General features: G+C 38.3%; 1 protein-coding gene across 1 annotated transcript in view; it reads right to left on the bottom strand.

Annotated features, from left to right (window-relative positions):
* The window catches only part of GORAB (golgin, RAB6 interacting), a 440,445-nt gene extending 427,775 nt beyond the window's left edge, over positions 1-12,670 (bottom strand). The window contains exon 1 of the mRNA XM_045392609.2: positions 12,592-12,670. The gene's annotated coding sequence lies outside the window, so the exon portion shown is untranslated. The remainder of the gene's footprint in view (positions 1-12,591) is intronic.
* Between the last annotated feature and the right edge of the window lie 6,490 nt (positions 12,671-19,160).

Raw genomic sequence — 19,160 nt, 5'->3', positions numbered from 1 at the left:
TAATAAGGGAAGTGAAGGACCTCTTCAAGGAGAACTACAAACCACTGCTCAAAGAAATCAGAGATGACGCAAACAAATGGAGAAAGATTCCATGCTCATGGTTCAGAAGAATCAATATTGTGAAAATATCCATCTTGCCCAAAGCAATTTATGGATTCAATGTTATTCCCATTAAACTACTATTGACATTCTTCACAGAATTAGGAAAAACTATTTTAAAATTCATATGGAACTAAAAAAAGAGCTCAAATAGCCAAGACAATCCTAAGCAAAAACAACAAATCTGGAGGCATCACACTACCTGGCTTCAAACTATACTACAAGACTACAGTAACCAAAACAGCATGGTACTGCTATAAGAACAGACACATAGACCACTGGAACAAAATAGAGAACACAAAAATGAGACTGCACAGCTGCAACCATCTGATCTTAAACCCGACAAAAACAAGCAATGGGGAAAGGATTTCCTATTTAATAAATGGTGCTGAGAGAACTGACTAGCCATATGCAGAAAATTAAAACAGGACCCCTTCCTTATATCATATACAAAAATCAACTCAAGATGGATGAAAGACTTAAAGGTAAAACCCAAAACTATAAAAATCCTAGAAGAAAATCTAGGCAATGCCATTTAGGACACAGGCACAGTAAAAGATTTCATGATGAAAATGCCAAAAACAATTGCAACAAAAGCAAAAATTGACAAATGGAATCTAATTAAACTAAAGAGCTTCTGCACAGCAAAAGAAACTATCATCAGGGTGAATAGACAACCTGCAGAATGGAAGAAAATTTTTGCAGTCTATCCGTCTGACAAAGGTCTAATATCCAGCATCTACAAGGAACTTAAACAAATGTATGAGAAAATAACAAACAACCCCACTAAAAAGTGGGCAAAGGACATGGACAAACACTTCTCAAAAGAAGACATACATGGTGCCAGGAAACACACAAAAAAAGCTCAACATCACTGATCATTAGAGAAATGCAAATCAAAACCAAAATGAGATACCATCTCATTCCAGTCATAAAGTCTATTATCAAAAAGTCAAGGCTGGGTGCAGTGTCTCACACCTATAGTCCCAGCACTTTGGGAGGCTGAGGTGAGCAGAATGCTTGAGCTCAGGAGTTCAAGACCAGCCTGGGCAACATGATGAAACCCTGTCTCTGCAAAAAATACAAAAATTAGTCAGAGATGGTGGCATACATCTGTGGTCCCAGCTACTCGGGAGGCTGAGGCAGGAGGATCACTTGAGATCAGGGGGCAGAGGTTGCAGTGAGCCGAGAGACCATGCCACTCCACCCCAGGCTGAGTGACAGAGTGAGACCCTGTCTCAAAAAAAAAAAAAAAAAAAAAAAAAAGTCAAAAAGCAACAGATGCTGGTGGTGAGGTTGCAGAAAAAACAGAATAATTATACATTGTTGGTGGGAGTGTAAACTAGTTCAACCATTATAGAAGACAGTGTGATGACTCCTCAAAGACCTACAGGCAGAAATACTATTTAACCCATCAATCCCATTACTGGCAATATACCCAAAGGAATATAAATCATTCTACTATAAAGATATATGCACATGTATGTTCATTGCATACCATATGCAGAAAATTAAAACAGGACCCCTTCCTTACATCACTATTCACAATAGCAAAGATACGGAATCAACCTAAGTGTCCATGAATAATAGACTGGATAAAGAAAATGTGGTACATGTACACCATGGAATACTATACAGCCATAAAAATAAACAAGATCATGTCCTTTGCAGGGACGTGGATGGGCTAGAGGCCATTATTCCCAGCAAACTAATTCAGGAACAGAAAACCAAATACTGCATGTTCTCACTTATAAGTGGAACCTGAATGATGAGAACACATGGACACATGGCAGGGAACAACACACACTAGGGCCTGTCAGAGGGTGAGAAGCCAGGAGGGAGGGCATAAGGAAGAATAACTAATGGATGCTGGACTTAATACCTAGGTGATGGGACACCACCTAGGTGCAGCAAACCATCATGGCACACGTTTACCTAGGTAACAAACCTGCACATCCTGCACATGTACCTCTGAACTAAAAAAAAAAAAAAAAATCTAAAAATACAAATACCATAAGATCCAGCACTCCAGCTGCTATGTATTTATCCAAAGGAAAGAAAAGCAATATATCAAAGGGATATCTGTACCCCTATGTTTTTTGCAGCATTATTAACAATAGCCAAGATATGTAATCAACCTAATAGTCCATCAGTGAATATATGGTTAAAGAAAATGTGGTATATATACAATGGAATACTATTTATCCATGTAAAAGAATGAAATCCTGTAATCTGCAGCAACATGTATGGAACTGGAGGTCATTATGTTAAATGACATAAGTACAGAAAGACATATATTGCACATTCTCACCTGTATATGGAGGAAAAAAAAAAAAGTTCATCTCATAGCGTAGAGAGTGGAATGAGAGTTACCAGAGGCTGGGAAGACAGTGGGGAGGGAGTGATGAAGGGAGGTTGGTTAATAAGTACAAACATAAAGTTAGATGGAAGGAATAAATTCTAGTGTTCAATAGCACATCAGTGACTATAGTTAATAGACAATATATTGTATATTTCAAAATAACTAGAGTGAAAGATTTAAAATGTTCCCAACATAAAGAAATGATAAATGATAGAGGTGATGGATATCAAATACCATTATTTGATCATTACACATTGTATACATGTAACAAAATATCACATGTACCCCATAAACATGTACAAATATTATGTATTAATAAAAGATAATCAAAATTTAAGAAAAGAAAAAATAATCTGAAGAATCTTCTGACATTATACATGAGTGGGACAGGAATCTTGTTGGGAGTGAAAGGGGAAAGCCATTCCTCTCACTCATCTGAGGGTAATGGAAAATTACCCTCAGGTAATTACTCAGGAAAATTACTACATCAAGTTTATGAAGCTCTACTTGCTAATCTACTTCCAAGGTTTTCTCATACACAATCAAATGTTTGAATCCATTTCTTCTAATAACAGAGTCATATGAATAAATTATTATAATCTTTTCATGTTTCCTAGACATCACCATACTGGTGGTGTTTATTTTGAGAGTACAGACTTTTATATCAGCAGCACTGGGATCCAATCTGTGATTGGTCCTTTAACCAGTCACATGACCTTGGGCTATTTTCTTAAAATCTCTAAGGCTCAATTTCTATACTTATAAAGTGCAAACACCTATCTCACAGGGCTGTTGAAAGAATTAAGCAAAATCATAGATGTAAAGAACTTAGCATTCACTGAGTGTTTATTGTTAGTATTTTCCCACCACTTGAAAGGAAATTCCAGAGGGCTGAAGTGAGGAAGAGACAGAAAATTTCTTCTCATGTACTTTCTGATCCAAGGAAAGGCCAAACAGTTCGCATCTCAGAGATAAACTTACATTTCCTTTCAAGAAACGGATATGTTAATTTGCTCACTCATTGTAATAATTTCAGTATGTATACCAAAATAGCATGATGTACACCTTAACTCATATGATTTTTAAAAAGAAAGAAATGGTGGCTAGACTCAGAGCAATACTCAGAAAGGCCTAATGAATAGGACTCAAAACGTCACTAGGTATTTCATTGTTTGATGGGCCTGATTCTCATAATGTAATTTATGTTTTAACAATACATATTGTCAAAGAACATCTGGTAGACACAGAGGGCCTGTCTGCCACATTACTTTTTCCTTCTTGACAAATATTCCTAGAGGGGGTGAGAATCAGACATTCTTCCAGGACATCCTTTTGTTCTTCTTGAAATAACCCAAATCGTTTCTGTACATGTATTTAATCCAATGGTGCAGGAAAATTGTAGCCTTCTTATTCTTGCTAAGGTTCCAAATGCAGGTGTGAGCTGACTTCCCAAGAAACTGTTTTAAAGAATTCCTGTCAAGAGACTGCTTAATTGTATCTCTAGGGCATAGCACAGACATATTACATGAATTTAAATTTTCTTATTGTTTTCTGATCTTAGTCACTGAAGACAACGAAGACCCTGAAGACACTCAGGCACTGAAGACAATTTTGGAGTACCTTCCCAGCTTGCCTCCTCCTTTAACTGTGCTCCTCACCTATAGCTCATAGTTGTGTTACCAGAAAGGGGTCTCAATCCAGACCCCAACAGAGGGTTCTTGGATCTCACACACACACAAAAGAATTCGAGCAGAGTCCATAGAGTAAATTGAAAACAAGTTTATTTTAAAAGCAAAGGAATAAAGCATGGCTATTCCATAGGCAGAGCAGCCCCCAAGGGCTGCTGGTTGCCCATTTTTATGATTATTTCTTGATTATATGCTAAATAAGGGGTAGATTTTTAATGCAACCCCTTTTTAGACCATAGAGGGTGGCTTCTTGACACTGCCATGGCATTTGTAAACTGTCATGGTGCTGGTGGGAGCGTAGTAGTGAGGAAAACCAGAGGTCACTCTCATTGCCATCTTGGTTTATGGTGGGTTTTAGCCAGCTTCCTTACTGCAGCCTGTTTTATCAGCAACGTCTTTATGACCTGTATTTTGTGCTGACCTCCTATTTCATCCTGTGACTGGGAATGCCTTAACTGCTTGGGAATGCAGCCCAGTAGGTCTCAGCATTATTTTGCCCAGCTCCTATTCAAGATGGAGTTGCTTTGGTTCAAAGGCCTCTGAGAGTTGGGGGTGGTCAGAAAGAGAGAGACACAGCCATACTGCACAATGTGACCTTACTCCCTGGTCACAGTTGATTGATAGGACAAGAAGTGAGACTCTGCCAGAACAATTGGTGACCATTCTCGGTGAAATGAGAATTGAAAGCAAGGGCAAGGGCTACCAAGACAGAGATAGTCCATCACTCCATCATTTGTTCCATGGCTGAAACCAGAACATGCAAACTGGGAAGCTGAGGTTGCCCGTGTTTTCTGTTATGTGGACTAGGGAGCAGAGAATTCCACCCACAAGGAAAGAGAAAACTCAAGCATATGTTCAGAGCAAAGCAAAGCTTGAATAGAAAGAGTCTATTTCCTGGTTTCTGGCGGCTTTCTCATCTCTGGTCGCATCCCAAGGTCTTGGCTGCATTCTTGCCATTGAGTTTTATATCAACTTTGCATCCATATACTAAACATTCCTCTTTTCACCTAGCTCAACCTGCGATCCAATCATTGATGTAACTGATATACTGAGCTTCAGTCATCTTTTCCCAGCACCTTGATTTTTTTGTTGTTGTTGTTCTGAACGTATTACCTGAGTTCTCTGTCTTCTGTTTCCCTTAGAGTGCTCTGGCCCTACATTTTGTACATAGGGAGGTATGCTTTCTTACTTAGGGGCCACATATGACTAGATTACCTTACCTGCACTTATATTGCCAGTTTGCTTACATCTAACATGGACTCTTTCCTCTCTAGGGAAGTGCTTATTACCCCATTCCTCAATTTCCATAGAGAGGCAAAGATTTCCATTCCACTTCCAGGAGAGATCAGTAAGGGAACAGGGGACATTTCTGTCCCTTTTCTATATCTTACTCATTCCTTCTCACAGTCAAAGTAGTGCTCCTCTCATAAGGATTTGGAAAAGTGATTAGACTCACAAAGCAAGCTGTGGTCTTTTCGCTTGCTCCTGTTTCACTGTGGAAAGAAAGCATAGAGATGTGTCAATCCTTTTCTCCTTTCCTGTCAGGGCTGTCCATTCTCCCTGGATTAAGGGAGATTGTAGATCTCTTTGTATCTGTCTTGGCAAATATTAACCCATCACACTAGACTATTTTGTTTTGGGGAGGGGATGGGGTGCAGTGGACAGGCAGGGGTAATCATATCCCAAGATCTAGACTTGTGAGGCAGGAAGAGGTAGGACATGGGAGGAAGGTTTGGAATGCAGATCCAAGATGCATTCTCCAACTTCGCTTTATATATAGTAAACTAATATGTGATCCTTGGTCCTCAAGTCTATTTATAAATTGACTAAATCGTTTAGATAAGAGAATATGATTGGTCTCTTGGAATCCTCACCAGTGTTGAAGATACTTTAAGAAATGCTGAGTTGCATTAAATAAATAAGCATCTATCTAGAGAATAAGGTGTATGCCTTAGGACTCTGCAATGTTATTGCCTATTAAAAGATATATAATCTATCAATCAATCTTAGTTGTTCTGCTTTATTCCCTAAACTAGTAAAAGGTAATATATTTTACCCAGTGGCTATAGTCAAATACCTTTAAATCTTCCTTGATTCCTTTCTTTGCCGCACTAACCACGATCACCAAACGATCACCAGCTCCTATTGATTTTCCCTTCCCAATGTTTCATCTATACCTTGAACTGCCTAAGTTCAAGCCCTTCTATCTGTAGTTTTCATTATTGCTGTAGATTTTTAGTTGCCTTCTTTGCCTCTAACTCTCTTTCTAAGGTGCAGCAAGATTTATTTTTGTGAAATAATCTGATGAGATAAGTGCCCTGACTAAAAACCTTAGGTGGTCTCTTTGCACAATCTGCCCCAACCTAGCAAGTCTCAGCAACTTTGTTTTCTTCCATCTTCTTTTACGATGTCCTGATATCTCTACATCTGTAGCCACCATGCCCCCACTTGATAACTGAGCCATGTGGATATAGTCACCATATCTTAAATTACATGTTTTTTCACATGCAATTAAATGCCCAATGATTTCCCTATGCCTGCCCAGACTCTACCTCACTGCCTCAAGAAAAATCATTTATCCTTGGAGTCCCATGTAAAAATTTAAATCATATGTGCAATGGATTCACATTTGCTCCTCATCACTATTTCCAAACTATTCTCTTTCTTTCTCTCCTCAGTAGGTACTCTAGGGGTTAATCTTACATAAATCATATTATCCATTATCCCTCATTGTTTATGTCACCAACCAGCCCCCAGGTAATACCCCTTTATTTCCCACTGATTTTAGTTCTTGGTTCACTTTCACCCTATCCAATACGACTTATGTCTTAATTCTTGGACGACTGCAATACACCCATTAGAGATTCGATCTAACACTCTAGCGTCTCAGTTTCTTAAACTCCTCTTTTTCAGTGATCTGACCCTCATACTACCTCAGTTATTCAGTTATATGTTCATAACCCTAGACCTTCTCATCACCAATAATCCCTGTATAATCTCAATTTAGTTTATCCCATTCTCTGACCATAACTTCCATCTATCACTTTATTCTCTCTAATTCCTCAATTCCAACTTCACCAGGATCTGCAATCCATTCCTCTTCCTATCTTTTCACTGTCTGTAACCTTATTAATATCCTCTCTTTCATACTTACTCATCTTAAGGTTAATTAGCATATTCAGTTATTTGTATACACTCTCAATTCCTTATCCATGCTATACTCACTTGAAAAAAATCACAACCCTGTTTAAATTTATCATTGTGCCTACAACCATGCAAAAGAATGAGTTGAAGACAAATGCACAAGATTATGAACCTTAAGTTAGCCTTTCTGCTGTTTGATGATCATACTACACTGTTCCAATGCATTCATTCTACCATATACTTGATGGCTATTTTGTTCTTTCTCCTCTCTTCTCAAACCCACAATACACCACCTCAATCTTTACTCTCAGATAATGATCTTTTTTTTTCTACTTCACTTAGAAAATTAAAGCAAGTAAAAAAAGATTTCCATAGACTCTCACCACCCCCTCCAGAATCTGCACACATAAACTCCCACCTGCTTCTAGGGAGGATTTATTTATCATGTTCCTATTTAAAATTCAATCCTCCCATTTGCAAACCAGATTCTATCTTGTCTTAACTACTCAATGACATTATGCTAGCAATTCCTCTCTTAAATCATTAATTTTTCCATCTCTATCAAATCTTTCCCATCAATATACATATACACAATAAAATTATTTCTTCCACCTTCAGCTCAAACTATAAGAATCCTAGAAGAAAACCTAGGAATCACCATTCTGGACATTGGCCTTGGAAATAATTTATGACTAAATCCTCAAAAGCATTGCAGCAAAAATAGAATTTGACAAATGGGACCTAATTAAACCAAAGAGCTTCTGCACAGCCAAAGAAACCATTAACAAAATAAACAGACAACCTACAGAATGAGAGAAAACATTCACAATATGCATATGATAAAGTTCTAATATCCAGGATCTATAAGGAACTTAAACAATTCAGTAAGCAAAAAACAAATAACCTCATTAAAAAGTGGGCAAAAGACATGAACAGACGCTTCTCAAAAGAAAACATCCAAGCAGCCAACAAACATGAAAAAAATGTTCAACATCACTAATCATCAGAGAAATTGCAAGTCAATACCACAATAAGATACCATCTGACACCAGACAGAATGGCTATTATTAAAAAGTCAAAAAACAGCAGACACTAACGAGGCTGCAGAGAAAAAGGAATGCTTATACACTGCTGGAAATAACGTAAATTAGTTCAGCCACTGTGGAAAGAAGTTTGGAAATTTCTCAAAGAACTTAAAATGAAACAACTGTTCCACCCAGTAATCCCATTACTGGCTATATTCCCAAAGGAAAACAAATCATTCTACCAAAAAGACACATGCATGTGTATGTTCACTGCAGCAATATTCACAATAGCAAAGACATGGAATCAACCTAGGTGTCCATCAATAGTGGATTAGATAAAGAAAATGTGGTACATATACACCATCGAATAATACATGGTCATAAAAAAGAATGAACTTATGTCCTTTGCTGCAACATGGATGCAGCTGGAGACCATTATCCTAAGTGAATTAATTCAGGAACAGAAAAACAAATACCACATGTTCTCACTTGTAAGTGAAAGCTATGCATTGGGTACTCACAGACGTAAAGATGGCAACAGTAGACACTGGGGACTCCTAGAGGGGGAAGGAAGAGAGGTAGGCAAGGGTTGAAAAACTATTGGGTACTATGCTCACTACCTGGGTGACAGAATCAATCATACCCCAAACATCAGCATCACACAATATATCCATGTAACAAACCTGCACATATACCCCTGAATCTAAAAGTTGAAATTATATGAAAAATGATTTCTTCCATCTTATAAACAAGAATCTTTCTCTTAATCCTACTTCTCTTGCCTGACATTGCCTTACTCGCTTGCAAATTTGTCTCTCTTTCCAGCAAAAACTCCTTGAAAGAGTTTTCTGTACTCCTTCTCTCTAATTCTTCTCTTTCCAAACTTAATTGTATCTATTCCAATCCAATTTTTGGTCCTACCTAGTCTACCAAAATTGCAACAGTCAATTATCAATTCTCTTCTTATCTGACTTATTAGAATTATTTGATATATTCGATTCCTCTGCCCTCCTGGATAAACTTTCTTCATTTGGCTTCCAGAACACCCTACTCTTGATTTAATTTACTGGTCTATTTTATTGGTCAGTCCTCCTTCGTATCCTTTAATGGTTTTTCCTTTTCTTCCCAAACTTAATGATTATGCATTCTAGGATTCATCCTTTGTTCTTTTCTCTGTTTTTACTCATTCCTTTGGTAATCTCATCCAGAATCATGACCTTAAACAGTATCTCTATGCTGATGGCTCCCAATATTCCATCTCCAGCCTAGTAGTCTCTCCTGAACTTAGATTTGCATATTCAATTGGCTCCTCAACACATTCACTTGGTGTCATACCAACACTCACCAATGTTGAGTTTGAGCTGCTCTAATTCCTGATCTTCTTTCACCATGAAAACTGTTTTACCACCAACTTTCCCTATCTCAAATGATAGAAACTATGTTCTCCTGGTAGTTCAGGCCAAACATTTGACAATCACCTTTGACTTTTCCTTTATTACACCCTCTCACCCAACCATTCAGCAAATCTAGTTGGTTTTAGTTTTGTGTATATGCAGAACCCAAACGCTTCTCACTACTTTCAGTGCTACACCCTGGTCTGAGCCACCATCACCTCTCTCCTGAAATGCAGCAATATTCTAACATAGGGGACAGCAACGTTTTACATAGGGAATAATATAGTAAGTATTTCTTTGTTTCATGGGCCATACGGTCATTGTGGCAACCACTCACCTCTATTATGGTAATGCAAATGGGCCTGGCTGTGTCCCAATAAAAGTTTATTTACAAAAAGCAATAAGCCAGATTTGGATCATGAACCATAGTTTACCAAGTCCTGGGCTAACTGGTCTCCTTGCTTCCATTCTTACCCCAGTTATCATTTCTTGACACAGAAGCAAGGAATCTTTTTAAGACACAAGTCATATGTCACTTCTCTGCAATGCTCCGCTTCTCACTCAGAATAAAAGTGAAAGTCCTTTCAATGACCTACAAGATCTGACATAATCTTGCCCCAGTCATATTCCTGAACCTCATATATGACTACACTCTCTCCTTCATTCACTGCTACAGCTGCACTGACCTCTTGCTATCTCTCAAATGGGCCACGTATGCTCAAGACTTAGGGCATTGCACTAGCTATTCCCTTTTCCCCCAGATCAACATGGCTTATGCCCTCATCTTTGCATTTCTTTTCTCAAATGCCACCTCTTCAATGAAGCCCATACCGACCACTCTTGGAAGTTACAAACATCCCCTGTGAATTCCAATCCCCTTTTCTATTCTATTCCCTTCCCCACCACTTTCTAACATAAAAACAATTCACTTATTTATATTTATGACCTCTCCACCTCTCCTAGAATATAAGCTCTATAAGGCCAGGAACCTTGGTTTTATTCCTGGATGTAGCCTGAGATCCTTGAGCAGTGCCTGGCACATAGTACGCATTAAAAAATGTGTTGAGGCCGGGCACGATGGCTCATGCCTGTAATCCCAGCACTTTGGGAGGCCGAGGTAGGTACATTACTTGAGCTCAGGAGTTCGAGACCAGCCTGGGCAACATGGCAAAACCCCGTCTCTACTAAAAATACAAAAAATTAGCCACACGCCCATAATCCCAGCTACTTGGGAGGCTGGGGCACCAGAATCACTTGCACGTGGTAGGCGGAGGTTGCAGTGAGCCAAGATCATGTCACTGCGCTGCAGCCTGGGCGAAACAGCAAGACTCTGTCTCCAAAAAACAGAACAAAACAAAACCAAAAAATGTGTTCAATGAATGAATCTCTGTAACCTCCCTCAAATCCCAGAGATGGAGTGAGTTATTCTTTTACCTATATTATTTTAACTTTTTGTATATACCACTCATTTAGTCCATTTTATACTGAATTATTACTATCATTTATGTATCTATCTGTACCATTACTGACCCATGTTTATTTGCTGAAACTAATACAGTGTCTGTCATGCAACAAAAGATCAAATTGTGCCAACTTAATGAATGTACAAAAGTGCCATATATACGTAGTTCTCTGACACCAAATTACTAGCTCTGGAAGTCAGCTATTGTTTTAAAAGTCTCTCCTCAACCCCCACTCTAAATACATGTATACACACACTCCACTAATAGAGATAATTTAAAACTATTTTTCACATATTTGCTTAATTAGCTTGCAGTGACCTCTGCAAAAACACTGGCCTCTGATGATTATAAGAGGTAGTTTTTTGGCATGGACACCAAAGCATCAAAGAGTCAGCTGGAACTAAGGAAAGCAATAACACAACTGGTTTTAATTACTCATGACAGGCAGCTGAAGATATCTGACACAGGCCTTCTCTCCAATACATCACTCAAAACAGGCCAGTTACAGGAAATGGTAGAGAGAAAAAAAAATCAAGATGGGGCCAAAATGTGTCCATAATACAAAGCAGATCATCTTTCACGTGGATGACCTTATTCACTTTGTTTTATATTTTTATGATGGGCCCAAATCTATAAAACTGCTGATGCTTTAAGACTTTGCATGCTTCTATGCCAGTGCTTAGGATTGGTGGCTCAGGTTCTCAAAAAAGGAAGTAGATGAAGAGTGCACCCATTCATGAATCACTATATAAATCAAGAGGTCCTCCAAAGTTCATCTAGGATTGCGGGCATGTTTGCAATTAGCTCATCTGTGACATCAGGTGAGCACCTTCTAATCAACATTCACAGAAGGATTAACGTCATCTATAACCTAGTTAGTTTCTTCTGACCTCTTGCATAGCAGGAAATGAGTAAGGATTTTGTTATTAATATAACCTACTCACAATTGCAACATATCTATCTCTCTTATCAAGTGTACACACTCACCTAATTAAACTATGGACTTCAGATTGCTCATATCCTCGGACTGTCTCCTCTTAAAAAAAAAAAAAAAAAAAAAGGGAGGGCTGGGCGCGGTGGCTCAGGCCTGTAATTCCAGCACTTTGGGAGGCCGAGGTGGGCAGATCACCCTAGATTGGGAGTTCAAGACCAGTCTGACCAACATGGAGAAACCCCGTCTCTACTAAAAATACAAAATTAGCCAGGCATGGTGGCACATGCCTGTAATCCCAGCTACTCGGGAAGCTGAGGCAGGAGAATCGCTTAAACCCAGGAGGCGGAGGTTGCAGTGAGCCAAGATCGCGTCATTGCACTCCAGCCTGGGCAACAAGAGTGAAACTCCGTCTCAAAAAAAAAAAAAGAGAGAGAGAGAGAGAGAGAAAGACAGAGAGATTTCCTAACTAGGCAGGATTTTACCTCAGGATCCAGTCTTGCTACAATCTTCTCCCAGACGCTTGCCCGATCCCAGTGTGCACCGAGCTTCTCGTTTCTGTGCACTTCCTGATTCTTGCCACTTGCATTGTTTGATTACTGTTTTGACCAGTCCTGCACACCGTAGTTTTCGTGAAACTTAAAAAGCCCGTCGTTTTTCCTGCTGCTTTGTTGATTCCTGTTTGATGCCTTCAGAAACCAAGAATATCCCAAGTCCTTCTACTTTTATTATCACCTTGCATTATTTCAGCAAAGCTTTTGAGTTCCTGAAGTGTAGTAGGAACGGTAATAAAGACTGAGCCTCTAACCGTGAATACTCCATCAGGGAGCTCAGAATTTAATAGAGGAGATGGCAAGTAAACAGACGATTATGAAGTCACGGAAGTGCTGTGATATGGTAAGCAGAGGGGAACCCAGAATAGGGGTGCTTAGCCCAGCACCCAGGGAGTAAGGGAAGCTTTCCTGGAGTCAGCAACATCTAAGTGGTCTGGGCCTGACAAAAATTAAAAATAAAATATATATGCCAAGGAAGTAACATGTAAAAATGCCACAAATTATGGCTCCCTAAGGGACCTACAAGTACTTAAGTATAGGTGCAGGAGTGGAGAGGGAAGCCAGGGCCAAATCACAAAAGGCTTTATATGCCATTCTAAGGAGACAGAAATTCATCCTCTTGGTGGTGGAGAGTCATTGAAAGTTTAGCATCAAGATGATGCTAGCCTCATAGGAGGAGTTGGGAAGGAGTCCTTTCTCCTCAGTTTTTTAGAATAGTTTCTGTAGGAATGGTACCAGCTCTTCTTTGTACATCTAGTAGAATTCAGCTGTGAATCCATCAGGTCCTGGCCTTTTGTTGGTTGGTAGGCTATTACTGATTCCATTTCAGAGCTCATTATTGGTCTATTCAGGGAATCAACTTCTTCCTTGCTCAGTCTTGGGTGGGTGTGTATGTGTCCAGGAATTTATTCATCTCTTTTAGGTTTTCTAGTCTGTGTGTGTAGATGTGGTCATAGTAGTCTGTGATGGTTGTTTTTTTATCTGTGAGGTCAGTAGTAACATTTCCTTTATCATTTCTAATTGCGTTTATTTGGGTCTTTTCTCTTTTCTTCTTTATTAGTCTAGCTAGTGGTCTATCAGTTTTCTTTTTTTTTTTTTTTTTTTTTTTTTTTTTGAGTCTCGCTCTGTCACCAGGCTGGAGTGCAGTGGCACCATCTCCACTCACTGCAAGCTTCGCCGTCCAGATTCACGCCATTCTCCTGCCTTAGCCTCCTGAGTAGCTGGGACTACAGGCGCCTGCCACCACGCCCAGCTAATTTTTTGTATTTTTACTAGAGACGGGGTTTCACCATGTTAGCCAGGATGGTCTCGATCTCCTGACCTCGTGATCCACCCGTCCTAGCCTCCCAAAGTGCTGGGATTACAGGCATGAGCCACAGTGCCTGGCCTTTCTTGTTTTTTTTCCAAAAAAGAACAAAACAAAAAAACAACTCTTGGATTCATTGATCTTTTGAATGTTTTTTCGTGTTTCAGTTTCCTTCATTTCAGCTTTTTTGTTGTTGTTGTTATTTCTCATCTTCTGTTACCACTGGGGTTGATTTTTTCTTGCTTCTCCAGTTCTTTCCATTGTGAAGTTAGTGTGTTAATTTTAGATCTTTCTAACTTTCTGATGTGGGCATTTAGTGCTATGAATTTCCCTCTTAATATTGCCTTAGCTGTGTCCCAGAGATTCTGACATATTGTATCTTTGTTCTCATTATTTTCAAAGAACGTCTTGATTTCTGTCTTAATTTCATTATTTACCCAATATTCATTCAGAAGCATATTGTTTAATTTCCATGTAATTGCATGATTTTGAGCAATTTTCAGTCTTCTATTTTTATTGTGCTGTGGTCTGAGAGTGTGTTTGGTATGATTTCAGTTCTTTTACATTTGTTGAGAATTGTTCTATGTCCAATTATGTGGTTGATTTTAGAGTATGTGCCATATGGCAATCAGAAGAATGTATATTCTGTTGGTTTTGGGTGGAGAGTTCTGTAAAGGTCTATCAAACCCGTTTGACCTAATATTGAGTTTAGGTCCTGAATATCTTTGTTAATTTTCAGCCTTCATGATCTAACATTGTCAGTGGAGTGTTGAAGTCTCCCACTATTATTCTGTGGGAATCTATTTCTCTTTGTGGGTCTCTAAGAACTCGCTTTATGAATCTGGATGCTCCTGTGTTGGGTGCATATATATTTAGGATAGTTAGGTATTTTTGCTGAATTGGACCCTTTACCTTTATGTAATTCCCTTCTTCATCTTTTTTTTATCATTGTTGGTTTGAAATCTGTTTTGTCTGTAATTAGAATTTCTATGAATTTCCTATATCTAGAAAACCCCATAGTCTCAGCCTAAAAGCTCCTTCAGCTGATAAATAACTTCATCAAAGTTTCAGGATATAAAATCAATGTATAAAAAACATTAGCATTCCTATACACCAACAACAGTCAAACCAAGATCCAAATCAGAAGGCAATCCTACTCAAAAATGTAACAAAAAGAATAAAATACATAGGAATACAGCTAACAAGGGAGGTAAATGATCTCTACAATGAGAATTACAAAATACTGTTCAAAGAAATCAGAGAAGACACAAACAAATGGAAAACACTCCATGCTCATGGAAAGAAAAAATCAGTATCATTAAAATGGTTTTACTGCCCAAAATGATTAACAGATTCAATGCTATTCCTATCAAACTACCAAAGACATTCTTCACAGAACTAGAAGAAACTATTTTAAAATTCATATGGAACCAAAAAAGAGTCTGAATTGCCAAGGCAATCCTAAGCAAAAAGAACAAAGCTGGAGGTATCATGTTACCCTACTTCAACAAGGCTAGAGTAACCAAAACAGCATGTTACCGGTACAAAAACAGGCACATAGACCAATGAAACAGAATAGAGAGACAAGAAATAAGGCCACATATCTGCGACCATCTGATCTTCGATAAAGCTAACAAAAAATGAGCAATGGGGAGAAGACTCCCTATTTAATAAATGGTGCTGGGATAACTGGTTAGTCATTTGCAGAAAATTGAAGCTGGACCCCTTTCTTATACCATATACAAAAATGAACTTAAGAGGAATTAAAGACTTAAATGTAAAACCCAAAACTATAAAAACCCTGGAAGACAACCGAGGGAATACCATTCTGGGCATAGAAACAAGCAAAGATTTCATGAAAAGCACACCAAAAGCAATCACAACAAAGCAAAAATTGACAAGTGGGATCTAATTAAACTTAAGAGCTTCTGCACAGCAAAAGAAACTATCAACAGAGTAAACAACCTATGGAATGGGAGAAAATACAAACAATGCATCTGACAAACATCTGATATCTGGCATCTCTAACGAACTTAAATTTGCAAGAGAAAAACAACCCCATTAAAAAATGGGCAAAAGGATATGAACAGACACTTCTTAAAAGAAGACATGTGGCCAAGAACCACATGAAAAAAAGCTCGATATCACTGATTATTAGAGAAATGCAAATCAAAACCACAATGAGATACCATCTCACACCAGTCAGAATGGCATTATTTAAAAGCCAAAAAATAACAGATGCTGGCGAGGTTGCAAAGAAAAAGTAACATTTATATACTGTTAATGAGAGTGTAAATTAATTCAACCATTGTGGAAAGCAGTATGGCAATTACTCAAAGAGCTAAAAGCAGAACTACCATTCCACTCCTCAGCAATCCCATTACTGGGTACTTACCCAGAGAAATATAAATCACTGTACCATAAAGAAACATGCATGTAAATGTTCATTGCAGCACTATTCACAATAGCAAAGACATGGAATCAACATAAATGCCCATCAATGACAGATTGGATAAAGAAAATGTGGTACATACACACCATGGAATACTATGCAGCCATAAAAAAAGAATGAAATCATGTATTTTCCAGGAACATGGATGGAGCTGGAGGCTATTATCCTTACCAAACTAATTCAGGAACAGAAAACCAAATACTGCATGTTCTCACTTTTAAGTGGGAGCTAAATGATAAAAATTTATCAACACAAAGAAGGAAACAACAGTCACTGGGGTCTACTTAGCAGCGAGGGTGGAAGAGGGAGGGAAGCAGAAAAAGTAACTGTTGGGTACTGGGCTTAATACCTGAGTGATGAAACAACATGTACAACAAACCCCTGTGACATGTGTTTACCTATGTAAGCAACCTTCACATGTACCCCAAACCTAAAATAAAACTTTTGGAAAAGGAAGTTTATACATGGCATGATCAGATTCATATTTTAGAAGGACTGGCATCAATGCGGACAATGGATTTCATCATCCAGCGATTTCCCTTGAACCTGGTCCATACTTTTGCTTCCCTTGCCTTACCTTTCTGTGGTTCTGAGGAGCTCAGCTCCACACCTCTTTCCCATCAGTGTCCTCAAACAAAACTAGTGATCAGAATCAGTGACCAACTTAACAAAACCATATATCATGGGGATCAAGTTTGAGAATCTCTATAAGTCTCCCTCAAGTGATTCTGAGGCAGCTGGACTATGGACCAGTATTTAGGAAATAATATAGGTTGTCATTTGTATCACTAGTTTTCAGATGTGTTGATAAGCTTGAGCAGTGTGTTTCGCTTACTCAATTAGATTGAAGAGGACTGGAGTAGGTCGCATGCTAAATGTCTTCTTTCCACAGTTTCTGTGACTCTACTACCAAAGGCAGAAAAATCAGTCCTTTACTTGCATCCTTCAAGAACTTCCACTTGTTCTTTGAATAACATGTCCAAACCTTAACATGACCTATAGTGTACATGATCTGGCTCCAGTTTCTCTCAAGCCACCCTTTACTTTGTACCCGTTATTAACAATATAAAGCCAGGTCAGGGGAGAAGGGGTGTTGATACTGTTTACTCCCAATGTCTACTTTCTCAATTAAGTTAAGCATAGATACGGAATTGGGAAATTGGACAGAGCAATAAAAATCTGAAAAATTTCTAAGAAGAATAATATGTGATTTAGGATGAGAAAAGGGAATGATGGTCAACCTCAATGACCCAACTGAGTTGAAAATCAGGTATCAGTATCGGCAGGAAAATTATGTCATTCCTTCCATAAGCTCAGAAACCCATAGCAGAGAATATTGACAACTGTGTTAATCAGCTTGTGAATATTGGCAAAGCAGAAAGTCAAGGGTTAAGAGAATTAAGGATACTGGTGAAAGAAATAGAAAATTCCCAGGATGAGCCTAAAAAGAAGATTCTGCTAATGTGCTCTAAGAATTACAGAGGCCTAAAACATGAGTACCATTGTTTTGCTGCACTTAGGCTGTTTGGTAATGGTTTACCATTCGATTTAGTTCTGGTCCCTGGCTTGCTTGTCATGGAATCAGTGGCATGCTACCCTAGAGCATGGCAAGTAACATACCACAGCTGTAAGATGCCAAGAGCAGAATAGGTGAAGTAATTTTCCAGCACAGTAAATGAAACTACCAAGGTAAAGCTACAACAAAGTATCAAATGTTTTATCATAATTGTTTTCCTCTTAAATTACAGCTGTGACCTGAAAATACTATTTTATGATGATAGCATATCCATGTAGTCTATCTTCTTTACTTAAATTGATTATTTTCATTGCATGAAGACTCAATACATATCAAGCACAAATGTGCTTCCATGTGAAAATGTTGAAGTGTTTTAAAGACAACAGCAGTTATATTTAGCATTCTGCTAATAAAAATTGAATTACATTTTTTGAATAATTTTAGATTATTTTTAATTAAACCAATGTCTAGCTAGTTCAGTTTTCAGGTTTATCATTTCCTTGTCCATTTGTTTTGCTGCTTCTCTTTCCAATATATATTCATATCAATCAAGACCCCAGGAGCAGCTGCAATGAACCAAGCAATGTTGAAAACCAAAGACTAAAATTAGATTATCAATGACATTTACTTATATGTTAAAGGCTGAAATTTCAGGGCACAACATTTTCTCCTGAAAGGAGATACTTCCCATCACTGTAATGCAGACCTCTGTTACCAAATTACATCCATATTACATCACTGGGTAGTAAAACTGACCCAAAATAGAAAGTGAAACCAAATACCTTTTCTGCCAAGAGAAAGGCTAAAGACAAAATTAAATAATGGATTTGTGTTCACAAGATTATTTTGACTAGTGTCTTCTTAATTAGAGGGAGATGTTTGTTCAAGAGAAGTAGTAGTACCAAAGAGGAAGGAAATATAATGTAACTGACATGAAAGTGGGGAAAGGAGTCTAGATTTTCTCCCACCCCTGCCCCCACCAGAATACTCTATAATAGTAATTATCAGGGAACAAGATAGTTTGGAATATGTGGGCATTGTTTCTTTTCCTCTTTTGTGTGTGTTTGAGTAAACAAATGCTTTATTTGAACAACCCCCAAAGCTAAATTGTTTTCCTTGACCCACAGAATGCTGATTTGATCTTGTGATGAAAAAAAAACCAAAAACACCTTTTTTGCCAAGGATGTTGTTAAAGACGATTTTTACAAATATTGATGCAGGCCAGC

This window comes from Macaca fascicularis, chromosome 1, assembly GCF_037993035.2.
Source record: "Macaca fascicularis isolate 582-1 chromosome 1, T2T-MFA8v1.1".
In the NCBI taxonomy this organism is placed as follows: Eukaryota; Metazoa; Chordata; class Mammalia; order Primates; family Cercopithecidae; genus Macaca; species Macaca fascicularis.
This window is presented reverse-complemented; position numbering and strand designations above follow the sequence as displayed.